At 50.6% G+C, this 26,700-nt stretch overlaps 3 long non-coding RNA genes across 3 annotated transcripts in view; 2 read left to right on the forward strand and 1 right to left on the reverse strand.

Moving 5' to 3' along the window:
- LOC132247341 (uncharacterized) overlaps positions 1-20,136 on the reverse strand; it is a 39,285-nt gene extending 19,149 nt beyond the window's left edge. The window contains exon 1 of the long non-coding RNA XR_009458639.1: positions 9,711-20,136. This is a non-coding gene — a long non-coding RNA (uncharacterized LOC132247341). The remainder of the gene's footprint in view (positions 1-9,710) is intronic.
- LOC132247343 (uncharacterized) lies at positions 512-11,161 on the forward strand. Its single transcript, XR_009458642.1, has 2 exons — positions 512-598; positions 7,866-11,161. It is a non-coding gene; the product is annotated as an uncharacterized LOC132247343 (long non-coding RNA).
- A 1,953-nt stretch (positions 20,137-22,089) lies between the features above and the next one.
- Positions 22,090-24,398, forward strand: LOC132247342 (uncharacterized). The gene is made up of 2 exons (XR_009458640.1): positions 22,090-22,299; positions 22,391-24,398. It is a non-coding gene; the product is annotated as an uncharacterized LOC132247342 (long non-coding RNA).
- The last annotated feature ends 2,302 nt before the right edge of the window (positions 24,399-26,700 follow it).

Here is a 26,700-nt window from a genome sequence, read left to right on the forward strand (position 1 = left end):
GGAAGGCGCTGCCAACAAAGGGCTCGTTAAATCCCCAGCGGGAACGGACCGACCGTCAGGAGCTCTCCGTGGGATAAGAGGCTGTCAGCAAGCCCGCTGCAAGCACCGCGGCACTGCTAGCGCCATAAGCCATGCCCAGCGCGGTCGGTGATAACGCCAGTCCGGAAACTGCCTCCTGGGAGCCTTGAAGACGTGTGGAGCTTGTCAGTTCAGGGGCTGCTGCTAACCAATGCAACAGCCGCAGCAGCAATGCAATGACACAACTAGCAATGGTTGTGGGGCTGGCAATACTAAATACCGTGTAATGTCAACGGGAACGCTTTGTCACACGCTCCGAGAAGTCGCACGTTACGGCGTCCTAAGTAGCAGTGCTGACCCGCCCTGTGGTTTTCCGACAGAAAAACATGCGATCTCCCAAAAGTCTAGACCCACTTCACACGTATCGGGGGAGGGAAAAGCCATGAGAAGCTTATCAGATAATAGAAAAAATCAGCTCTAAGGACATGTGCTGTAAGAGGTACTTTTCAAATGTAAATCGTGGAACTCACCAGGCTGCGTAGATGAAAACAGGATACTTTCCCCGCAGTCATCTTAACGGGTACGCTTGTTTTACCGTCAGGATCAACCTGGGAGATGTTTCGAAAAAGGAGTAAGAAAAGGAAAACTCAACGAGAACTGAAATGAATATAGGGACAGCACATAAGGAGAGTACACCACAGAAAGCCAACTAGTTACGGCCATCCAACTGGCGGCCTGTGGGCTGCGTGCAGCTCCCAAACTCCCAGTCCCAAGTCTGCTTGCCCCATCGCTTCGCTGCTGCCACCAAAATCCCCTTCCCTAGCCCAGCATCTGCTTCCTGCGTGCCCACTTCCCCCCGCCACCCCTTGTGCACTAGGGCCAAGGCAGGGCGGCACAGTCCTGGTGCAAGGGAGTCTGTGGCTGGGGAGGTCCTGCAGACCCCTTTCAGCTCGTGCAGGAGGCGGCTCTGGTGGGCATGCAGCCCCTACAGCATGCGGATAGGGGGGCTGCAGCCCCAGCCACTCAGAAATTGGACGGCTCTGTTGTCAAACCAGACGTTTCAGGAAGCAGCGGTTCTAAACAGAGAGCAGTTACTGGAAAACAAAGGGTAGGGAAGGGAGGAAAAAGAAAGGGGTATGAAGCGAGCTCGCTTACAAAAGCTTACGCACCTCTGACTGACTTAGTCTACGAGGTGAAAGCCTACCCTGCCGTGTAGCACGAGTCTTTCGATGTAGAAACAAGGTAACAGGAGCATCTACAAAGCCCCAGCTGAAAAGGAGCTATAAGAGGGGGTGGCAATCTCCAGCCCACAGGCTTAATCTGGCCCACAAAGAGGTCTGATCTGGTACGTGGGATCCGTCTCACAGGGTTGAGCGGCACTGCCCCTCTGCTCCGCAGCAGCGCGCTCCGCGACCGACCCTGCTGCTCTACCGCAGCGGTTCTCAGTTCGCGGGTTGTGTCCCAAAAGGGGGTCACAAGTACCTATGAAAGGGTCACGAACAAACTTTAAAAATGGATCAAGAAACTTTTAAAGTGGATTGTCTTTTAATGGAGGAAAACGTGGGCAAAGGTGGCTTTTCCCTTGCAGGCTGGCAGAGGTCCAGGGATGTGTCACTGCCGTGCACTGCAGTGAAGGGTATGAGACCTTTGAAGGCCGTCAGGCGGGTATTTATGACGCTTGGAGTGGAATTAGGCATAGACGCTTATCGGTTGTAAAGGAAGATTATTTACTCACGCCGTTAAGGTGGTGAAAGACGGAGGTCAGAGATATTTGGTTAGTTACAGCTTAAGGTTCGAAGGTCAGTCTGCATGAAAGTCTTCCGTCGGGCAGATAAACGGAAAAAAAATCGGGCCGGCAGGTCGGTGATTTACGTCTTAAGATTGGGTCGAGACGCGAGGGGGGCACTGGCAAGTGATCAAGTTGTCAGTTACTCTGATACGTGTGATCAGAGGTCTCTAAGGTTCGTACGGAGGTCCCCCCTTCTTCACGGAAGTGAAGATGGGTTTTATTTGTATATTAGCCAATTGTTTTTTGTCACGTCATAAATTTAATTAGAATCGCCAATTGTATAGTGGTCTTCGCTAGGGTGTTATCATAGGAACACTCCCAGACACTCACTCCCCTGTCATTCCGACCACTTACAATGATTTATATAAAGCAAAGAAGGCAAAAGTTTTTATCTCTGTTAGTGGCGCAGTAATAAATTTTTTTTTGACATGCGCAGAAAAAAAACCTGTTATTTTCATCTTGTTAGTTAACCCTTAGTTACCTTGTATAGACTAAAACCGTTTTGATTAATATATTTCTTGCTTGTGGCATGGGCAGTACTTAATTTGGTTGTGACATGCCCCCTTGCCCATGGCACAGCAAGTTACATCATATTTATGTATAGACCATTTTGTTCACCATTGTTAGTGTTTGGCAAGCGGGTGTATATAAAAGCAGAAAGCGTGGCTAGCTTTGTTTTGAGATATTGTAAAATCCAATAACCAAAACATATAAACACAGCAATCGGTAACAACAGCGTAATGAGGGGCATTAACAAGTTGAGAAACCATGATGATGTGTCCCATCTAAACCAACGGAAGAGGTCTGATAGCCAACCTTGACCTATACCCGAAAGTCGGTTGACGTTTTTTGTAATTTTTTTTTATTTTGTCAACTTGTAGAGATAGAGGGAGAGATACACTGGGAATGGCAATATAACAATGGTTATGAGAAAGGTTAAGGTATTGACAAAGTCCACCTTGTTGAAGAAGAATGGCGTCTAATGTTAAGCGGTTTTGTAGAGTCATCTGGGAGGTGGCTAGCCCTTGGTCCTGGGTGTCCCCAGTGTTCATGTAGCCACGTAAGGAACGGATCGAACTGTGGTTTGGGGTCGTTTGCTTTAGCAACTAAGACAACATCACTCCAGAGAGGGTCTTTTAGAAGCTTGTCGATGATTTTATGTACTGGATCAGTTTTAAGTTTATGCGACTTGGTGTGTTTTACGAGCGGTAGAACAATAAATTGGGATAACAGGTCCCAGATTTTTTTTCAATCCTCTAGGTTTTCCGCCGCAGTCGCTGTGCCAGTAACAATTTTGTAGACATATTGGGAATCAATAGCTATGATGGGAGTCGGAAGTGTTCCGTCGTGATGTTGAAGACAGTGGCGGATGACAACTTTAAAACCTAAGAGTTCATTTTTTGGGGCTGTAGCCCCTTCCGGGGCTCTGTGTAATCCCACATCATGGCACGGTTTGTAGTAGAACCCGTAGCCCCGTCCATTTCGAGTGGTGTCATCGGAGGCCACCTAGGCTGGGGCTATGGTCTCATAGAGAGTGAGCGTTGCGTCATCTTGTGTATCGGGACCGGGTGGCAAGTCTTCGCACTTTTAACAACACCAATGATAGTGGTAATGTAATACCATTTTGTTCCAAGTATCCGGTTCTCCTTGGAACTGTGAGTCAACCTTTGTGGCGTTTAGCAAAGGTAAGAGAGTAGCAGCTGGTGTTCGAAGCGTTTCATGTCCCTGGGATAGTAATGTGACGAGTCTTTCTGTCAACAGAATTTTTGTAAAGGCTCCGTAGCGATGTTGTGTTGTCTGGAGAGCTTTGTGTGAGGCATACACCAGTTCGTTTTGGGGGTTATGGGCAGTGGCCCATACATGACTGGCAGTATATCCCAAAGTAATTATTAATGTCTCGGTGAGGTTAAGTGCTTGAAGTGGCGTGTGTTTCACAGCGTGGAGAAGATTATGAAGATCCTTTCTGTCTTTGTCCGTCCAAGGTGTGGCTTTCCGCAATTTGTCGCGGGTCTGACGCTGGAGTCTCGCCAATAGCGGAAGGTAACGCGGAGTGATGTAATGTTGATATCAATTGAGATGTCCCAAGAGCCGTTGAAATTGCTTTTTGTGCATTGGTAATGGATCTTTAAGTGTACCGAGCTCCGGGGTTTTGTCGTGTGTGACACCGGATCTAGTTGCGCCGGTAAATCTGGTACCTAGGAATGTAATATTTATCGTGGGTTGTAAGTTTGATTTTTTTTAAATTAACCGTCCAGCCCTTAGCATGGAGATGGTCGACTAGACGGCGGGTGACCTCAGCAACAACTTGCTGGTCACGACCCATAATGGCAAGGTCGTCAACATAACTCTAAATTTTGAGTTGTTTTTTCGCTGGCAAAGGATAGGAAGCGCGAAAGTCTTTAAGTGTGTCATTCATTGCGCCTGTGGCCGATGCAGGAGAGTTGCGATATCCTTGCGGGCATACCGTCCATCGGTATATCATATCTTCGACGCACATGTTTAAGATTCCGCTGTTGTCAATAATTGGGATGGAGAAAAACATGTCCTTGAGGTCAAGGGTCGTCCCGTCTTACTTGCCCCCTTGAAACCTCGCCATTTTATATAAACACTGGGGTAGCGTAAAAGCATTGGGTTGCGTAAGTGGGAGACACCGTTTATTCGCCTCGCGGAAATCCACTATAAGTCGGACTTCGTTGGGTTTTTCGGGCTTTGCGATTCCCCACCCTGGTGATAGGTGGGTACTGGCCGCTATCGGTGTTATATATCCCTGTTGTTCGAGCCTCTGTAACAGGGTGACAAGGGCTTCCCGAAGACGTTGTTTGGTCAGGATTGGTTTATAACGCCATGTAGATGTGTTATGAAGCGTAGGTTGGTGTCGGTCGGGCTCAGCAATAAAGAATGGAAGAGCTTGAAATATTAAGTTTTTTAACTGGAGTGTCTTAATGCCTGGTACGCCCAAGATGTTCATGCCCCCTAGAACTTCTTTAAGGGGTTTTTTGTGATTGTGTATCCAAAATTTGACTTTTTTAGCAGTTGATATAGCATTTAGCCCTTGTACCATGATGGTTTTCAAAGTCTTTTTATGAGGTGTCGCAGGTGCTACGACGTTAATTTGTGTTCCCGTGTCGAGGAGACAAGAAATCTTTCGTTGTATCGAGGGATTATCGGGGTGAACGATAATAAGGCTGGTATATGGGCGAGGATCCGAAGGGTCAGGCTTTTTTGTAGGGCCGCCGGCTCGCCCGGCGGCCACTACCCGTTTTTTGGCTTTTGGGTGTAATTGAATCCCAACTTTTCTGCTAGGGCCTTTTGCCCATCGTCCCTCAGGGCGCGTAATTGTTGTTTGGTAAGCCCGGACTCTTTTATCAGGAACCAAAACATGGCCTTTTCTTTAGGGGTCCGTCCTGGGACTGGTGGTGAGCCTTTGTAGGGTGGTCTGTTCACTTCAGGTTGTTTTATGGGGTACACTGACAATGGGTCCGGTTTTGTAGCACAATTGACACCTTGAGTTATCGCTGTTGGCTTTATGAGGGTTTGGATACGGCCCAATTGACTGAGGATGTTTCCGGCCCGTCCGTCTATTTGCGGGGTAAGGAGGAGGCAAAGAGTGATGGCATGAGATCCCCCATAGATGTCTATGCAAGCTTCCAAGGCTTTAGGGGTGATTGGAACCATTCCGGGTTGCGTTAGGAATCGATGTGGCCACGGCCCAGCGGCCTGTTGCTCTGTCAAGCCGAACCTGTTGTGTTGAATACCCGTCGGCTGTGGGCCCCCCATCCCATGTGTAGTACGAGGTTCCTATTGTTGCTAATAAAAGTTGTTTTGCCGATGTTATTTCTGGGCGGTCGTTGTGCCACAGGTGGGACTTGTTCACGATTTGGCGGGCTAGAAGCACAGGGAGTGGTATGGCCCAGTGTTGGTTTTTCATGATTGGGCCGCGGTCGGTGGCGTGTCCTCCACTCCATGCAGCTTGACGGATGAGGAAGCTGGCCTCTTCCATGTCCAGTAATTCTGAGCCAAATTCAACTACCAGTCGGCCAAGCCAAATCGCCAGGGTTTCTCCTGGTTTAAATTCGGATAGCTGAAAAATATCTTGTATCTCTGTTCGGTTATGGGTGCGGTAGGTGGAAGTAGCGTGAGTTACGCCTTGTGGATCCGTTGTGTATTTTGTAACAACGATAGGGAAGGCCGTTTTCATGGAAGTCGGCGAAGACTTCATCGGTGGGGGCGGATTCTCCGTTGGTAGGGAGGGGGGATATATTAACTTGGAGGGTTTTTTTTCTTCGTCATAGGGAGGCGGTAGCTGATGTTCCGGGGTCGGAGCCGTTGGGTCTGCCCCGTTGTACTCCCGTAGAGAATGAGGTAGTTGTGGACCTCCCACAACTCTGTCCTCCGCGTCCTTTTCTGAAGCTCCGCCCTTCTTCTCCGATTCTTTGAAGAAGCTGAGTTTTTCGCTGGCGCCATATTGGGGCGATGGTGTAGGCGATTCCTGCGCAGCAGCATTTTTAGCTGTGACTTTTCCCAGGGTCAGAAGTTGGCTATTCAAATTTTTAATATAGCGCGTTGCGTTAGCAAATGCGCGGAACAGAACATTAATCATTTTTTCTTTTTTCCACTTGGGGCCTGCCCATTTGGTCGCGGTGCAACCCTCTGTCTCCAAGTTTTCACGGAGCTGGGTGAAGAGTTTGTGACTGGGGACTGGGGCACCATGGTCGGACAGTTAAACTTGTCGGGGGGTGTTCCTTCCCCGCCCTCTCGTACGTGGCAGATGCAACGGGCAATCTCTTGGGCAGGGGTTGGGTCCACCCCTGCCGGCACTTTTGCCGCTGTCACCACCTTCACCCGATGTAGGGATATGATTCCCGCTTCGTCCCTGGGTCTGTACATAACCCCTTTAGCGCTCATAACACACCCTAGGGCCCTCACATCGAGCTGAGCGCTCCACTCTTTCCCTTCTCCTGCTTCACCCCTTAGGGAGAAGTGTCCAGTAACCGCTTTCAGTCCTATTCCCCTTGCCTGATGGTAGGCAATGTGTGCCCATAATTCATCCGAATCGGATGTCAGGCGGTCCCCACTGCGCCATGGGCAGTTCTTTACTAGTTCCAACTCCATTGCGTCTACCCCATATCCTGTTCGTGACGCCATGTCACTGCCGTGCACTGCAGTGAAGGGTACGAGACCTTTGAAGGCCGTCAGGCGGGTACTTATGATGCTTGGAGTGGAATTAGGCACAGACGCTTATCGGTTGCAAGGCAAGATTATTTACTCACGCTGTTAAGGTGGTGACAGACGGAGGTCAGAGATATTTGGTTAGTTACAGCTTAAGGTTCGAAGGTCGGTCTGCATGAAAGTCTTCCGTCGGGCAGATAAACGGAAAAAAAATCGGGCCGGCAGGTCGGTGATTTACGTCTTAAGATTGGGTCGAGACGCGAGGGGGGCACTGGCAAGTGATCAAGTTGTCAGTTACTCTGATACGTGTGATCAGAGGTCTCTAAGGTTCGTACGGAGGTCCCCCCTTCTTCACGGAAGTGAAGATGGGTTTTATTTGTATATTAGCCAATTGTTTTTTGTCACGTCATAAATTTAATTAGAATCGCCAATTGTATAGTGGTCTTCGCTAGGGTGTTATCATAGGAACACTCCCAGACACTCACTCCCCTGTCATTCCGACCACTTACAATGATTTATATAAAGCAAAGAAGGCAAAAGTTTTTATCTCTGTTAGTGGCGCAGTAATAAATTTTTTTTTGACATGCGCAGAAAAAAACCCTGTTATTTTCATCTTGTTAGTTAACCCTTAGTTACCTTGTATAGACTAAAACTGTTTTGATTAATATATTTCTTGCTTGTGGCATAGACAGTACTTAATTTGGTTGTGACAGGATGCTGGGGGACTATGTGTTAATATGAATCTGGAGAGGGTCTGGGTCAGAAGTACAATAAAGCAATTGAATCTAAATCAGTTCAGTCTCATACTACATCCATCCAGGCTTATCTTAAACCTGTTTCGGCAATCTTGAAAGTGGCTTATGTGCACCATCCTTCTGTTGTGTTCCAGATCTGAACCTGTTTCCAATCTCTTTGACCAGCTTGTGTGTAATTTCTGTCCCAAGCCTAACAGAGGAGTCAAGAATTTAACAGCTAACGACACTACTTGCTTGAAGAACATACCAAATGCATCCAGCAAATGTACTTGTGCAAAGCATTTGCACGTAACAATATACGTTTATCTTTCATGCCTTTGAACGGATACGTTCCTTAGGGAACACGTGCACATTTGATTTTTCAGCAATGAAGTTCTTCAAAACTAAGATGGGAGCCAGGTTGTTCCGTCCAGTCTGTGCAAAGTGGAGGATGAACGCCCCGATCTCTCTGCCAGGGGCCACAGAAGGGTAAATCTAGTATTAAGTAACATCAGCATCAACCGCTCTTCAGCCAACTGACTACCAAACAAGGAAGCTGCTCAGACGTAACCCACTTGTTTCTCCAAATCAGTTCAATTTGTTGCAGTTTACCTGTGGGGAACAGGCTACAGAGTCATCCTTCCTCCATGCATGAACTGCCCGGGAGCTCACCCACTGGGAAAAGACAGGGAGACACACACTACTCCTGCCATGCCTCAAGGGTAATTCCCTTTGGCTAAAAACAGACCCAGGACTCTTCCTCCCCCTCTTGGCTCCCTCAAGAGTCTTTCATTTGGGGACCCTAGAGGTAAAGTACCCCACTCCCTACCATAAGTACCTGTGAACTGAGATAACAGGACTCCTGGGACAACTGTGACTAATCCATGCTAGTTTTCATTCAAGCCTCATGTTTAAATGACTTCTCCCTCACTCCCCTTTTGATAGGAGTTAAAGATCAGTGATAAAGCCCTTGTTTGCTTTCTGCCTTAGGTACTTCCTAGTGCTCCTCTCTCACTGCACCTTTGAGGAGCCTGGAGCATTAGCTAACAGAAGAGGTTCTGCAGACTAAACAAAGTGTAGGATTTTCCACGCAGCATGTGTGGACACACACACGCACACACACGCACACGCAAGCTTGCAAGGTTTTCCAGCATAGCTCCAGCAGAATGACACTGTCAAAAAGTGGGATGCAAAGAAGGGGGAGGAAATGCAGAGAATTACACGGTCTGTGGATTCCACAAGCTCAAAATGCATGATATTACTTCACTATAATTGAGCCGGTATTGTTCCAAGGACTAATTTAGGAAAAACAGGTGCAAAGGAACGGGACCGATTCCTAAAGTGAGCTGAAATTATTTCCTCCTCCGTAAGTTAACAAAAATAAAAGGAAAGAAGAAATGCCTTTCAACTGCAGTTTTGACTGTAGCATAACAAACTTCACAGGTGGCCGTGATGTTTTAGCCTAGAGAGAGTGAGGACCATTTTTACAAAGAATGATGTTATGTCTGAAATATAACTGCCTCATCACGGCTGCAGATATAGATTGCTCCTTGTGATGCCCCTCTATAGCACTGCTATATGTCAAAATGGTGAAATATGCCCCCCAAATTTAATGAGAATATTTACATACTGTATTAGGCAGGGGTGCAATACCTCAGCTTTGCATAATGTTTCAGAAAGTTTTAACCTCTACAAACTAAAAGAAACAGACATAAGGACAGTTCTTAAAAAGCCACTCCTGTGCCCCTGGCTCTGGCACAAACTCTTCTAGTTTCTATGCAATGCTCTGTGCAAGCACGTGGACTGTAACGTTTACAGCATTACATACTCTACCCAGGGTCGCAGATGTCTGTGTATGACACAGTACAGTCCTCAATCTGCATATCCCGCACAGACAGAACGAAGTAAACAGCCCATTTTTCAAAAGTACATAAAATATGGTATTGAGAGTTCTTTGCTTTAATGTCAAAAGCTACTGAAAGAGGAAAAGTGCTCTTTACCAGACAAGCTTTCTTTTCGCAGAGATCACATCCACTACTCCTTCCTTGGAATAAATCTGGGCAGGGTGGCACGCTGGAGACTACCTGGTTGAACGACGCAGCAGCTTTTGTCTTGGGATGCAACGAAGGCACTTACAGAAAGCAAGGGCTCTAAATAAAAGAGAATTTAAAGATAAACGTTAGACTGAGGTACATTGAAAGGCTCAGTAGAGAGAAACAAGGTGAACGGGCAGCAAACAGGGCAAAGGAGACAAGGGAAGAGGAGCCAGGCACCTGACCCGAACCCCTGGAAGGAAAGTGAGCTGGGGCTGCCTGTTCGTCTGGGCACGTGCTCTAAGGAGCTGGGAGTGCTGCAAGCTGGGGGACTGCTACCTCTGTCTGACAAAAGTCTTAACAAGGCCCAGGAGGGGAGAAAAGGAGGCTCTGCGTGACCAGGGGCAGCAAACGGGGCAGTTTGCAAACAGTTCATAAGTCAGTTTGCAGGTTTCAATGTGACGGTGACGGGTGTGCACACTGCACAGTACAGTCTTTGTAACAAGACTAAGAGCGGTGTAACTGTACAAGTGTGGTTTGGACTGTCAAGCGAACCATGGCAGTCACAAGGCAGGCTGTCAGAGCAGTGCCTCCCAAACTTTTCCTCAGCATGACCCCATTTATGGCCCCATTCCTCAGCATGACCCTTCGCTCCCCACCCATAGCCCCCCACCCCTGCCACCCCATCCCGCTGATTTTTCAATCCCATTTGGGGTTGTGACCTACAGTTCGGGAACCACTGTGTTAGAGGTACAGTTATATAGATATGTATCTATTTATATATAGAAATATTATGTTTTTTTAAAGTTAGTTCACAGGTCAGTTTGCCCCCCGTTCTTTAAAGGGGAGCCTTTAATGTAAGACCTTGCTTTAATTGAGAGTACCTAATCTACATCTATTTAGTGTAAGTCGCTAATACACAGCAATTAGACCAGTTCTTGTGCTCCTTGCTTAACTGGAGTCCAGAGTGAGAGGGAAGTTGGAGGCGGCGTTTGCTAGGTAATTTATCTGGAAACTCTCCCTCACCTTCCTTCACCGTAAACTTAGAGAGAGGAAGCGGGTTAGCAGGGGAAAGGGAAGCTTTTGGGACCAAGGGGCAGCACAGAGGCCAGTTTACAAGGAAGTTTGCTAGGAAAGGTCTGGTTGGAAAGAGGGGCGAGCAGAGAGAGGGAGCGGATTAAGAAACCCAGCGACACGGTGCGCCCCTAATATAAAATCATAACTTTTAAAAAATATTTTAAAGGTATTATTTGGTTATTGTCCCAAATTTCATTAAGCTTTTAATAAACATAAGAGTATCTTACTACTCAGAAAGAGCTTAACTAATTTCCTTTTTCTCTAAAAGCTGTAAAATGATCAGCAATTAATAAAAAAGCAGAGGTTTCTGGGCAAAGTCTTCAAAAGCCAGAACAACACTGCATGTTGTGTTAGAGTTTGATTGAGTATGTCAGGAACTCAGCTAAAATGTCTTTATTAAATCCAACAGCCAATAGCAGATATATAGAGACTTTAAGCCAGTAGTTTTCAACCTTTCTTTTAGTAAGTGTACCCCCGGCAGCCCCCTTTTTAAAAAGTGTACCCCCGGGGGGTGGGAGCAGCCGGATGTGGAGCAGGTGGGGGTGGCGAGCGGTCAGACGTGGCGGGGGGTGGCAAGGGCCAGACAGAGCAGGGGCACGGTGAGTGGCAGAGCAGCGGCAGCGCAGCTTCTGTGGGCCCTGTTCTCCCTCCGCCCTGGCCCTGCTCCTGTGAGGCAGCAGGTGTCCTACATCTGCGCCTGCCCCTGTACATTCCTTGGGACCTTTCAAATTACCTCCAGGGGTAGGCATACCCCAGGTTGACAACACCTGCTTTAAGCAACTGCTCTAAAACACTGACAAAGAACGTTTTGCGTTTGAAAGCTTGCCTAACTTAATTCCAACCATTCAGTTGGTCCAATAAAAGTGATCACACTCAAAAAATCTTGCCTCTTGCATACTTCCTGGATCATCACAGGTAGAACATAACTCTACACAAACGGGTGCTCAAACCACGGGGTGCTCAAACATCGCTCTAAACAAAGGCATGCCAGGGCCCCATCCATCTGTGCAGAGGGAGGCAGGGTGCACGCCAGCCCCAAGACAGCGCAGAAAGGGGGCTTTGTCAGCCTCAACCTGAGCCCAAGGGGCTTGACAAGGCCCCACTACAGCGGCAGGTTCGGGGTGTGCCCATCCCCACGGCAATCCCATGGAAGGAAGAATGGCCAGGCACCAAACCAGCCATGCAGGGGAAGAAGGCAAAGCTCTAGAAGAATAAGTGCAAAGTCCTGAACTTAAGACAGAACAGTCTCATGCACCGCTACAGGCTTGGGACCAACTGGCTGGCAGCAGCTCCACAGAAAAGGACCTGGGGGTTACGGTGGACAATAAGCTGAATAGGTGCCAACAGTGTGTGCTAGTTGCCAAGAAGGCTAACAGCACACCGGGCTGCATTAGTAGGAGTGTTGTCAGCACTGAGGGAAGTCATTATTCCCCACTATTCTGCACTGGTGCGGTTACATGTGGAGTACTGTGTTCAGTTTTGTGCCCCCTACTACAGAAAGGATGTGAACAAGTGGGAGATTAGGAAAAACTTTCTGACTAAGAGACTGGTGAAGTGCTGGGACGGCTTATCTAGAGAGGTGGTGGACTCTTGGAGGATTTTAAGGCCCGGCTCGACAAATCTCTGGCAAGATCAAATTAAGGATGGTCCTGCTTTTAGCAAGGGGTTGGACTAGATGAGTTACTGGAACCCCTTTCAACCCTAGTTTTCTATGATTTATTAGAAACATTTGGAAAAACAGCAGTATAAGAAACAAAATTGGTGATGTAGCATCCATGGGCATCCACACGCAAACAGCACCTACGTCCCCATTGCAACACGCTCCCCTGGTATAGCGCGCCACTACGGTGAAGTAGCGGCTAAAAATAATCATGTGCCACACATACAGCACAGTAAAGTTGCCATAGTGACACATGTAGATGCGCCCTGCATGTTGTGTTAGAATTTGATTGAGCGTGTCAGTAATTCAGTTCAAATGTCTTTATTAAATCCAAAAGCCAATAGCAGAGATACAATTACTTTAAACCAATGCTCTAAAATAGTGACAAAGAACCTTTTAGCTCAGCTCTCGTGGTGCAGTGGGTTAGCATGTGAAACTTCTAAAACAGCCCTGGGGAAGTGATGCCAAGGTTGTGAGTTCAAGCCTCACCTAGAACATTTGACTTTTAGTTGGATGCTGAAGCAAGCATGTGTGCGCCCTTCGTGCCTGTGCCGTGGTAAGGAACCAGCAGCAGCAATAAGGTGAGCTGGGCCAGCTGTAGGGAAGTGGGAAGGGGTTTTCTCCCATCCCTATTTAGTTGAGGGGAGAGCAGGAGGAGTCTGAACTGCACATCAGCATCACTGGCTTCAGACAGTGTTCAGGTGAGTGCACAGAAGGGAGTCTTAAGAGAAAGTTAAAGCATTGTGGGTTAGGACACATGGAGGTCAAGGGGAAAGGGACCTGGTGATGGGGGTCTGCTACAGACCACCACATCAAGGAGCAGAGCTAGACTGGGAATGCTTGCAGCAGCTCTCAGAGGCCGTACAGTCTAGGGACATGGTTGTCACGGGGGACCTAAACTACCCTGACATCTGCTGGGAAGAGCAGTCAGCCAAATCCAACCGCTCACCTAACGCAGGAAGTATATGGTCCCACTGGACTTGGTGTTGGCTATGGGGGATGACCTGGTAGGGGAACTACAGATTCGTGGTCACCTTGGGGACAGTGACCACCACTCACTCAATCAAATTCATCATAGGGCGTCGAGTGGGTAAGATAATAATAGGATGGAGGTGCTTGACTTTAGGAAGGCTAACTTCAGTGTGCTCAGTTTAATCAGCAATGCACTGCAGGAGAGGAGTATTGGCGAGATGGAAGTCCAGGAAGGGTGGTCGTTCCTAAAGGAAGCGATCCTTCAGGCACAGAGGGAGATGATCCCAGTGCGAGGGAAAGGGGAGAAAGGGGCCAAAAAACCTCCTTGGCTAAACACAGACATCCAGAAAAGCCTAAGGGCAAAAAAAAAAAAAAAAAAAGGCATATAGGTGGTGAAAGCAGGAGGAAGCTACCAAGGAGGAGTGTATCTACTTGACCCGCACTTGCAGGGTGCCAGTTAGAAAGGCCAAAGCAACTACAGAGCTGAGGCTGGCAACACAAATTAAAGACAACAAAAAGTCTATTGTCAGGTATGTAGGGAGTAAAAGGAAGGCGCAGGGCAGCACAGGACCCCTACTGAAGAAACAGGAGCACTTAGTGACAGACAGGGGGGACAAGGCTGAGCTATTCAATGAGTTTTTTGCCTCAGTGTCCTTGAAGAAGGGTCAAGATCAGTCTCCTAACAGGTTCTTAGATGGGATCAGAGGGATACCAGCCTACCAACTGTCAACGCTGACGTGGTGCAGAGTCACTTGGATGGACTGGGTGTGTTTAAGTTAGCAGGCCCAGATGCGCTGCATCCGCGAGCACTGAAGGCATTTGCCGGTGTCATTGCAGAACCACTGGCACGGCTGTTTGAGCACTCGTGGCACTCGGGTCAGGTCCCAGACGACTGGAAAAGGGCCAATGTGGTCCCCATTTTCAAAAAGGGGAGGAAAGAGGGTACAAGTCATTATACGGCAGTCAGCCTCACCTCCACCCTTGGAAAAGTCTTTGAAAAGATTATTAAGGATCATATTTGTGGGTGTCCAGTGGGAAAAATAATGCAGCAGGGCAACCAGCATTGATCAGTAGCAGGTGGATCATGCCTGACTCATCTGGTTTCATTTTATAACCAGGTCACAAAATGCTGATGCAGAAGTAGAGGTGGATGTTGTTTTTTTGGATTTTAGGAAGACCTTCGATTCCATATCTCATCCCATTCTCTTAAATAAATTAAGAGGCTGTGACTTAGATCTTTACACGGTCTGGTGGGTGGCAAATTGGCTTGCGGGTCGCACCCAGAGAGTGGTAGTAGACGGGTCGGTATCGACCTGGAAGCATCTGGGTAGTGGGGTCCCACCGGGCTCAGTCCTCAGACCTGTACTCTTCAGTGTCTTCATCAGTGACTTGGATGTGGGCGTGAAGTGTCCTCTGTGCAAGTCTGCAGATGATACTAAATTGTGGGGTGAAGTAAGCACTCTGGAGGGTAGGGAATGACTGCAGGCAGACCTGGACAGGTTGGAAAAGTGGGCTGAACACAACAGGACACAGTACAACAAGGGCAAATGCAGAGTACTGCACCTAGAACATAAAAATATCCAGCGCACCTACTGGCTAGGAAATGACCCTCTCAGCAGCGCAGAATCGGAAAGGGATCTCGGAGTCCTAGTGGACTCCAAGATGAACATGAGTCGGCAGTGTGACGAAATCATCAGCAAAGCTAACTGCACTTTATCGTGCATCAGCAGATGCATGACAACTAGAACCAAGGAGGTGACACTTCCCCTCTATGCGGCACTGGTCAGACCGCAGTTGGAGTACTGCATCCAGTTTTGGGCGCCATACTTTAAGAAGGATGTGGACAGCTTCAAGAGGGTCCAGAGGAGAGCCACTTATACGGTTAAGGGTTTACAGGCTAAGCCCTATGAGGAGAGACTAAGGGATCTGGACCTCTTCAGCCTCCACAAGAGAAGGCTGAGAGGTGATCTTGTGGCCAACTACAAATTCATTAGGGGGGCGCAGCAAGGAACCGGAGATGCTCTGTTCACCAGGACGCCTCTTGGGGTAGCAAGGAACAATGGTCACAAACTGACAGAGAGCAGATTTAGGCTAGACATCAGGAAAAATTTCTTCACGGTAAGGGTGGCCACAATTTGGAATGGGCTTCCAGGGGAGGTGGTGCTCTCCCCTACCTTGGGAGTCTTTAGGAGAAGGCTGGATAGGCATCTGGCTGGGGTCATCTGACCCCAGCGCTCTTTCCTGCCTAGGCAGGGGGTCAGACTCAATGGTCTGTTGAGGTCCGTTCCAACCCTAGCATCTATGAATCTATTAATTTATGAATCTTGTGTTTGAAAGCTTATCTAACTTAATTCCAACCATGCAGTTGGTCCAATAAAAGTCACCACACCCAAAAAATCCCTGCCTTTTGCATACTTCCTGGATCATCACAGCTAAAACACCACTCTTAACAAAGAGTGCTCAACCTTTCTGTCTGGTGAGACGGATGGGCAGTGCCCAATCCATATGCAAGCAGTACGCAGTGTGGTTCCAGTCTGGGGCCCAAGGAGTTCATGACAGGGTCCCATCCAGCTGTCCAGAGCGGGCTAGGGGACAGCCCAGTCCTGATCCAGCATGAACAGGGATTTTTGGCCAGCCCCAATCGAAGCCCATGGAGGGAGGAAAGGTAGGGGCATGACAAGAAACCAATCCAAAGGCAATGGAGGGGGAGGGGGGTGTCTCACCAGAAGAAAGAGTTGACAGGTGAGAAACCCCCAAATTTCCCAACTGTGGGGAGCCCAATGGGGCAGATATCATAGCTCCACAGGCTGCAATTGGCCCATGGACCAGAGGTTGAGCACCTGTGCTCTAACACTATCAGCAAAACACTATAACAATATTTATTATGCTTGCCAGCATTGAATCCGAACACCTACAGCTGGGCTCGCAGGAAGATTCTAGCTATCCCACGCTGGCTGATTCCCAGGGAAGCTCACTAGCAAAGAATCCACCTCTCCCACCTCTTCCCCTCCACCCCCAATCTCTCCCAATGTCATCTTCCGAGCTAGCCCACACACATCTAGCTTGTCATTCCCCAGACACACAACCTTCATTCCAGCCTGCCTGCAAGTCACTGCTTTGGGTGACTGGAGGCAGCAGGCACACGTGCGTCTCTGCACACACATCCCCATGGCCTGCATGCACCCAGGCAGGGTCCTGGGAGTAGCACCAATAGCTGGATGCAGGTAAGTGTATGATCAGTGGGGGTTGGAGGTCCGGGACTTGGGGACTGTGTGTGCGTGTGTGTGTGTGTGGGCAGGGGGGATGGGTACCTGCCAGATATGGGGGAAGATAGCCGGGCGCCAAGGCTGCATCAGGGCAGGGGGGACAGGACGGGTAGGAGCCTGCCCCTTCAGCAAGAGAAGGAGGCATCGGGGGGAGCTGCATAGCTGGGCTGGTGGCACTACAGCTGGTGCTCATACTTGTATGGGCAGAGCAACTGGGAGACGCTGCTGAGGGATGGGCTGGAGGGACCGTGACCAGGCTCCTGGTGAGGCATGGCAGCCCCAGACCAGGGCAGGGGGGGCCGCCACAGGCCTCCCCTTCTCCCTCCAGCCTGTGCTGGGGCTGGACTCTCTCCGCTGAAATCCGCACAAACTGCGGGACTTCGGCCCGAATGGCACAGGGGCAGCTGGGGGCTCCCTTTAGCAGGGCTGGGGGAAAGCAGGTCAGCACTGGCCACTGATCTTCATAAATAGGTCCTGGTACAAAAAAAGTTGAGAACCACTGTCCTAGACCTCCCATCCCTTTAACGGGTATTTATTTCCTTGCCATTGTACACCCACCTTTTCTCTTACATTAGCATATCACTTCATCCTGCCAACTGAAGCATTTGGATTGTCTGTCTGGCTGCCTCTCTCAAGTCATACTTTCCTGAAACTGTCCTGCTTGAACCTGAGATGATAAAATAACACACTACCTATTACTTTACAGTTCTTAATTCCTAGATGTTTCATTTTTTTTAAAGTTACAGTAATCAAATATTCAAGTAAGTTAAGAGCTATGATGCTATGCGATTGCCAGGTCAAGGTTAAGTGCAGTTTTCGTAAAAACAAAACCCTTCTTTCTCTACATCAGATTTGCTTAGTATATAAGGGAACAGGTGGAAGAAATGGGGTGGTTTTTTTCATCCCAGACCTACACACTGCTCCTGAATTTAAAAGCCAAACTGACCTCTTGCCTATTTCTACATCATGACAGGTGGTAAAAGAAGATATTCTTGCAGAATCGTTTTTCAGATTTTGTTCTGTTCAATCACTTCCCCAAAGTCCCCCCTCCCTGTGTTTCTCCTTTTTGGTCCAAATCCTCCAACCAAGACAGAAAGAGAACGGTCCCAAGGCTTAAAATTGTAATTTATCAGCATGAAGCTCATGTGTGTTTGCACAGCAACCAGTGCAATCAGTGGGCTAATGTGGCCTACAAACAGTACCAAAATAAAACTAACCTGTAAAAACTCCAGTATCCCATGCTGTATCTATTAAGTCTCATTTCCTTTGTTTGGTTTACTCTAGCTAAGTAAATGAAGTCATAACACTAGATTGATTAGCGGCTTTAAAGGTAAGACCTGCCTTAGCTTTGCTGTGTATTTGTAAAACTAGTTTCACACCCCACTTCTGCAAAAGATTATGCAAACATTTAGCCTCATGGGCCAAGAGTCTTACTGAGTTTAACAGCTCATTTGTCGAAAACTATGCACACGCAGACTTGGCCTTCGAATACAAATGGAGCTTTTTGAGACTATATCTTTTCAGGATAAGAACTAACAAACAGGCCATAGTGACAAATGCAGTTGCGTCGACATAAACGGGAATTTTCATTTCATCTACACGCACCCTAAGTCTTTATTTGCATTTGTACAGCATCTGCTACAACAGAACTTTAGTCGGGATTGTCACCTCTCCTCATCGAAGGACGTACAAATAACTAACACAGTAATCAACTACCATGGTTATCTAGTATACAGAATATGTAGCAGGGCACTGGGATGTGCCTGACCCTTTAGGAGAGCAAGCAGCCCGAGAGGCTGCTTTTAGGGGGCAGGGGGGAGCTAATGAGGGACTCACCTGGCTGGAAGACGGCTCAGGCTAGAGCTACATGAGCCCAGAGTCTGCACCAGTCTGTTCGTTTCTCCCCAGCTACTGCACAGTGCAGAACTCCTGGCTCCGGGTCCCTGAAGGGAACTGGATTTTGGCTGAACAACTCTACAGGTCTGGAAACAGAGGCAAGTTTCTTGGACTGAGGAAGACTGGGTTTACAGGCAAGTGGTCTTTATGTTACACCTCTAAAGACTGAGGTGTCTGCCAGACGGCCGTGATGTTTCTTATTGATTTATGTTTAGCCTTGAACCCTGGGGGTGCAGACTCAAGGCTTGCTTAGACAGCCAGTATCCCAGGAGCCCTCACACTGAGGGTGGGACCCAGGGAGGGGTCCCAGAACTGAAAAAAGGCTGAGACCCAGATCACGAGGTCCAAGAGGCCCAGAGCCACCTGTGTCCAGGGCTGGGCGGGGGAGGGGTCTGAGAGCTCAAGGGGGCAGAGTGTATAAGAAGGAAAATCAAAGGGAGAACACCTCTGAGGCTTAGGGCGTGGTGTAGGGGAGGAAAAGGAACCGCACCGTTTGCCCTTAAGGCTAGGTCCCTGTAGGGCACCTGTAGTCAGGCCGAGAGGAACCTACCAAGGTTGGGTGTCTGGATAGCGGCCAATGGGGCCTCAGACCCAGGGGAAACTTACTGGATTCGGGCTCACTCTAAGGCCTGCTAGCAGCCTCCTTGAATCAACCTGTAATATTAAGAGCAAGGCACGGCTGGTGAACAATGAAGAGAGAGTGACATTAGAGCTGGAGCCAGGCAGGAGCAGCAAGGCCGCTAGGGGTGTCATGGCAGCCCCTGTGGCTGTGAGCCTGTCACAGAGTACTTCTATTTTTTCCTTTGAAAGGAAAATCTAAAGTAGTGATAAAATTATGATCGCATAATCTGTGATTCCATGACTCGTTTCTTTAAAATTGGTTTAATGGACCACCGATAGTACAGTGCAGCCCCAACAGTTTTACACGGCAGGCCAGACTGTCAGTGGCCAATACATTCATGGGCTGGATCCAGGTGTTCCTGCTCTGGCACGTGGGTGGGCACCATCTGGCCAGGTGGGGGACAAACTGGCTTCAACACAGCCCTGATGGGGAAAGGAGCTTGACCCATCCTTGTCAAGAGGGAAAGAAGGCTAGCCAGGTGACCGTGTCGGGAGGGAAAGAGCGCGTGGCCCGGCCCAACCCGGCCCTGCAGGAAAGGAAGGGGACACGGTCCAACCCTGATCCCGAAGTGGGGGAACATGGCCCAGGCCCACGGGGGAAAGAGGCATAGCTTGGCTCAGACCAGCCATGCAGGTACTGGGGCTTGGGGATTTGGCAGGGGAAAGTGGGGGGGAGGCTGTGTTCATGGCCACCACTCGCTTGCTGCCAATTCCCCAGACCCCTGGGGAGCCCCACAAGCCAGATGTGATGGCTCCATGGGGCTGCATTTGGCCCAGGGGATGGAAATTGAGCAACCCTTGTCTAGTAGATGCATAATACGTCAATTTGTATTTGCTTACAGAGATAATTAATAAAACATAAATATCAATGATATGTTAGTTAAAATCTCAAAAGATTAAAAAATACCTGTCAGCATTTTCATTTTTACACTCTCTGCCTTGTATGGATAGCCATTTTAATAACATAACATTAGGTATCGTTTTCAAAAGATCCTGCCTGTTTGAAAATATGCATAAGTGGAGCAGCTGTGAATGCTTCACAACAAGTTGTAGCGCTGAAAGAAGAAGAAGAAAAAAAAGTTAATTTCTCAATTAGTGAATTAGTTCACATTTTGGACTCTAAAAATACCCACGGTTAGTTAGTTCTGTAGACAATACATTTAGAAATCCTTTCCAAGAGTTACAAAAGTTCCGTGTCCAATACAAATCACCATTTCCAAAGATACTAACGGAGCCAACAAACAGTCTTCAAAGCAACCTTGAAAACAGCACAAGAAAAGCTGGAAAGTAGGGTTTGATGCTTTTCCACCACAAATCATACTAGCCTATCTTCAAAAAGGCCAAAAGGTTCCCAAACAGTTACGACTTTTATTCCCTACCAGCCGTTACTACACCTGAACTAGCAGCTTAAAAGTCAAAACTTTTCATTCTATTTTTAATCCGTCTGTTTTATTTTTAATCTATTTTTAATCTTTCTTGTTTCCCCAAGAAAAGCCATTTTAAGGATCCAATCCAATTGACACTGAGATGAATGGGAGTCTTTTCACTGACTTTACAGAGTACCGAATCAAGCCCAAAGCATTCATAGTGGACGATTTCCTCTTTGGAACCCCACCCCCCCACTCCGCAAGGGAAATCACCTATCAGTTATGATACCACATACCAATGTAAGAGCAGAGACTCGCCAAAACAAAAGCAAAACACCCAACCTCCATCAATCAGTGTTAAAATAGAAACATGTTCCTAAGTATGTAAATCAGGGAGAAGAAGGGCTTTTTTCAGCATTGAGGAAATCAGGACTGTTACTCTTAACTTTACACAGAAGAGCAATTTTAAAACTACCCCATACTAAATCCCCCTACCCCTTGCCACAGCAGATACCAACGGCTTCTGATGCTATGGGTTGAAACCTCGAGGTGTTTACATGCCTCATAGAGCTGACTGACTCCCACCCCTACTCACGCACTCGGTGTGTGAGCCCATGCAGCCATGTACATGCATGTATGTGTGTGTGTGTGTGTGTATGCATGCACACGCATCTGCATGTGCAGGTGTATACACACAGTGCACCTGTAGCACATAGGGTACAGCGTGCCTGCAGGTGCATACTGCGTGTGTGCGCATGCAGGTGCGTGCAAACAGGCAGACATGTATGTGCACTGCCACACGCACTCTTTGCATGTGTGTATACTGACATGCACATGTATATGTATACGTGTACAAGTGTATATGTGGATATCCACACCCCCGCCCCCGTACACACACCCGTGGGCAACCCCTCGCAGCCGAGGACGACCCGCTCTCACGAGGCCAGTCCCGGTCCCGGACTCCAGCGCAGCCGGGCTGCTCCTGCCCCCCCCCGCTCCTGCGGCTGTGCAGAGACCCGGCCTCCATCGGGGCCGGGCCGGGGCCGGCGCTGCCCCAGCGCTGGTGTCGGGGCGGCGGGGTGTCGAAGCGGGCCTGAGGCAGCCTCGACACGCTTCCTCCGCCGCCGCCGCCCGCCGCTCCTGCCGCGTTTCCGGGGCGCCGGACGCAGTCCCGGCCCTACCGGCAGCGGCGCGGGGCGGGGGAGCCGGGGCCTCGGCGCGGGCACCTGACTGCCGCCTCCCGCCGCTCTGGCCCGTTCCCACCGCCCAGCCGGCGCTGCGTTGCGCACGCGCGAACCCCCTTGCTCCTCCCGCTGTAGTGACGCGCAAGCTCCCCATTGGCCGCGGCGCAGGTGCGCGGGCTGAGGGCGGGCGGGGCGGAGAGGCTGTTGAACCCCCCTCGTGTGCTGTGGGCGATGGACGCGCGGGGGGCGGGTCAGCGCGGAGGGGCGGGGCCAGGGGTAGTGGGCGGTCGGAGCAGGGCTGCGGGGGGGTGTCCATCCCGCGCGGGGTAGAAGCGGACGGGGCAGGGGGGTGCGTGCCATTGCAGCCTGGCCCCTAGAGAGCCCGAGGGCTCGAGCAGTCTCCCCTCGCGGCTGCTGCGACGTGCAGCGCTGTTGTAGCGCAATGACACCGAGAAACGGGCAACACGTCACAGAGACCGCTCTGACGTTGCAAAGACATCCCTGCCCGAACAGGTCAGCGGGGGCCACTTCCCTCGGTTTGTGTTGTCAGTACGGCTGTGTCACACGTGCTAAGACCTTCACCCCTTTCTTCTTGCTGGTTCAGGGGAGGAAGACACACCGCTGCACCGAGTGCAGGAAGGACTTCATCAGCTGGCAAGGCGTGTCGCACCACCGGTGTGTGCGGAGGGGGCAGCAGCCACACCGCTGCACCGAGTGTGGGAAGAGCTTCAGGCAGCCGTCCAGCCTGGCCCGGCACCACCGCATCCACACAGGGGAGAAGCCATATCCGTGCTCTGAGCGTGCGAAGAGCTTCACCTACTCCTGCAGCCTGTGCCGAACACCGGTGCATCTCGCAGGGGAGAAGTGACGTGGGTGCTCTGAGTATTGGAAAGGCTTCACCCACCTCTCCCACCCATCCTGGAATCAGCACGTCCACACCCAGAAGCATCCCTAGTTGTGCCGGCAGTGCAGGAAGGGCTTGGAGATGTGTGCCTGCTCAGCACCCAGCAGGGGCTGCGTTCAGACAAGCACCCTCATGCTGGTGGCCTGCAGAAGGAGTTCCCCCAGGCTTTGTCCCTCGTAGGGCACAGCGGGAGTCCAGAGCCCAGAGGCTGGCCCCCAAGGTGTCATTGTCGGGGAAGGGGGTTAAGAGGAAACGCCTCAGGCAGAGGTCAGCCCCGATGTAGGGGAAGGAGAGGAGGTGATCTTTGCATCAGCCTTGGAGCCTGTGCATTCCCCATCAGTCTCTAACAGTACTCCCAGGGGAAGAAGTGCGTTCACGCTAGGGTGCCCTCCCCCACACAGCTGACTTCAAGTGACACCCGGGCACTTTTCTTCGCTGCCTCCCAGCTTTCTCCTTCCTCCTGGTCCAGGGGTTCTGGTGTATGAGCCCCTGAGTTGCAGGGAGGAGTGCATTTAAGGCTGGGGAAGCATTCCCTACCCTCCTCCCTGACCTCGCCTTTCCTCACCACCACATCACCCCTCTCCCAGACCTGCCCATGCCCAGTGGGGTCTGCAAGGAGCTGCTTCTGCCACCCCCGGAGCCTTTTTGGCCTATTTTGCCCAGCCACGAGGCCTTTTGGAAGAGCGGGAGGGAAGGCTGCAGCCTCTGCGGGAGGAGCGCGGCGAGCGCTGCCCATTTGTGTGCAAGGGAAGAGGAATCCAGCCCGGTGATTTTCTCTGGGGGGCCGAGCGCAGATCAATCTCGCCGTGTGCTGTGAAGCCTAAAGGACACCTTGAAAAGTTCTTTTCTTCTGTCAGGAACCGGCGGACGGCTCCCTCCCCGCGGCTCCTCGGGGACTTCCTGACGGGTTCCCGACAGCAAAGGGAACGTGGTCCCCAGCGGCCGCCGGGCGCCGGCCTCCTTCCCCCCAGCCAGCCCCAGGTCGCAGGGCAGCGCCTGGGGACCGGACGCCGGCGAGCACCGGGCTGCCCTGGGATGCGGCTTTGCCAACGCTCCTCAATCCCCTGGGCCTGGGTCCCCCACAGCTCGTCCCTCCCCTGCAGCGCCCCGCCAGCTCACCCACGGCTCTCGTGTGCCCCTTGCACCCCCTTCATCTCCGTGGTGCTAGTCAGTGCTGCTTCTCCTCCTGGTGATGTAATCTTTTTATGTAATCTTTTTTATGGTATATCTAGCTTTTGCAAACTATATCTAACTGAATACTTAAGGCAACTTACTGGTGCTGGGAGGGGTGTGGTATGTGTGTGTTAAGAGATGCTTGCAGAGCACAGCGTGTGGGATGCGGAGGATTCCTGGAATGCCTCCCTAACACCAGCAGGATAATGTCTCCCTGACACTTGTAAGATAGCAAGAAGTTGAGAAAAAGGTCTCATTATAATGCTAAAAATCACACCCCTGGGCAGAGCAAAAGTATGTTAATGAAACATACATGTATGCAAATGAAATACATGGCTAAACCATAGGTATAGAGACATGCTCAGTAGAGAACGTCTTATGTCAGTGGCTTGTAACCAATCACTGAGCGATACACTTGCAAACATATGTATAAAAGGTACCCAAAGGTAGAAACCGGTGGTGCTTGCTTTGCAAAAGATTGCCAAGCACCCCTCTCTGCGCAGACTTGAAACAATAAAGATTAAGTTGGATCCTCCACCCCTGTGTGTTTATTGGCAAAAGCGAACCGGGCACGAGCTCACACTGTCCTTTGGAGACAACACTGGCAGCGCCCAAGATCCCCCCAAACACCCCGAGATCGCTGCCACCCTGCTCTTACCGTCCCCACCAGCACCTCCCCGCCCCCGGGCACACGGGCTCTGCCCAGGGCAGGACCTGACCTGCGACTAAAGCAAGGGAGAGGAAGAAAAGCAAAGCCCCGCACGAGAGGAGCCGGACCCCTGTCGCGGGACCCCCAGCCCGAGGCTGCCCCATCGGCCCCTGCCCGGCGCGGGGGGCGGGATGCAGACTTGGGTGTGCGCGGGGAGCAGGGGGCGTTTGCACCGGTGGCGGGGGGGGGGGTGTCGTTGCAGCACCCCTTCCCGCCGGAGTGCCCGGGCCCGGGGAGGGCCGGGGCTGCAGCCCTGCTACCCCCACCCCCACCCCTATGGGGCCGAGCTGGGCCGGCTCCCCTCTGCTCTTCCTGGGACCCCTGGGGGCTCCGGACCTTCCCCCTGCCGCCAGCCCAGCCTGCCCCATGGCCGGGCAGGATCGTGTGCGTATGTGCTTGTTTGTTTTTGCACGCACAAGTGTGAGCTTGCATGTGCCTGTGCGTGCATGCATTTGTGCTTGCATGTCCTTGTCTGTCCATGCATGTGTTTGTGCATGCACACATAAGTATGTGCTTACATGTGTCTGTCTGCATTCGTGTGTATGCATCTGTCTGCGTACACGCGTGTACATGTCTCCATGCATGCATGTGTGCAGGCACATGTCTACATGCATGCACGTGTGTGTGCAGGTGTGTCTCTGTGCATGCATGTATGTGCATGCATGTGTGCAGGTGCACATGCGCATGTTTGCATGCACACACGTGCATGTGTTTGTGCATGCATGTGTCTGCATGCATGAGTTTGTGCTTACGTGTGTCTGCTTGCATACATCTGTGTGAATGCATACGCGAGCATGTGTGCGTGTGTTTGTGCACGCACATGTGTGCCTGCATGTGCCTGTGTGCCTACATTTATGTGCGTGCATGCCTGCATGCACATGTGCATGTCTGCATGCACACGCATGCATGTGTTTGTGTGCATTCATGTGTACACACGTGTGCATGTGTGTGTGCATGTGCACCTGTGCATGCTTATGTGTGCATGCACAAGTCTGCATGCATGAGTGTGCTTGTAGGTTTCTGTATGCATGCGTGTGCATGTGTATTATCTATGTGTGTGCATGTGTCTGCGCACATCTGTGTGCATGTCTGTGCATGCGTGTGTTCTTGCATGCCTGTGTGTATATGCATGTCTGTGTGCATGTATCTGTGTGCATGTGTGTGTTCCTGCATGTGCCTGTGCGTGCATGTGTGTATGTGCATGTCTGTGTGAATTCATATGTACCTCTGTGTGTCTGTTCATGAGTCTTCATGTGTACGTATCTGTGTTCACGTGTGTGCCTGCATGCATGTGTGCATGCATATGTGCGTGTGTGTGTGCATGTGTGTATGTGTGTGCATGCATGTTTGTGCGTGTGCTCCTCTCTGCATGTGTACATGCCTGTCTGTGCATGTGTGTCTGTGTTCATAGCAGGGAGAGTGTATTTGTGTCTGCGTGTCCATGTGCAGAGAGTGAGTGTGTAGAGTGCATGCCTGCCTGCATGTGTGCATGTGTCTGTTCACGTGTGTGCGTGTGCATGCATCTGTGTTCATGGCATGGAGAGCATGTTAATGTGTCCACGTGCACAGCGAGTGAATAGAGTGCACACCCATCTCTGTCTCTGTGTGCATGTGTCTGTGCGTGCGTGTGCCTGCATGTACGTGTGTGTGTTCATGGCAGGGAGAATATGCTTGTGCCAGCGTGCCCATGTGCAGAGAGATGGTGCGTCATGAAGGACACGTGCCTACGGCGGCGACGGGAGCGGGGCAGTGGTGGCGGGAGAGTGGCAGGGCTAAGCGGGATCTCCCGCAGATGGCACTGGCGCTGGCATCGGTCGGGGGGTGGGGGGAGGTGGCGAGCGCTGGCCAGGGGGCAGCGACCACCCACAGACCTTGCCAGCAATGTGGGCTGTGCCTTTTAGTAGGGGGTGCACCGCCACGCTCAGGGGGTGCACGTGCACCTGTGTGCACCCCCACACATCGCCCCTGTGGTAAGTAGAGTGTGTGCCTGTCTGTGTGCACGCCTGTGTGTAAGTGTGTGTGTATTAGCCATAATGGGGGATGGGGGGTTGGTAGCAGGGAGAAGAGGGGGGCATGTGCCTCCCACCCCCAGCCCAGCAGGGTCCCCCCAGCCTCCCCCGCCAGCACC

Source organism: Alligator mississippiensis, unplaced genomic scaffold (genome assembly GCF_030867095.1).
Source record: "Alligator mississippiensis isolate rAllMis1 unplaced genomic scaffold, rAllMis1 scaffold_28, whole genome shotgun sequence".
In the NCBI taxonomy this organism is placed as follows: domain Eukaryota; kingdom Metazoa; phylum Chordata; order Crocodylia; family Alligatoridae; genus Alligator; species Alligator mississippiensis.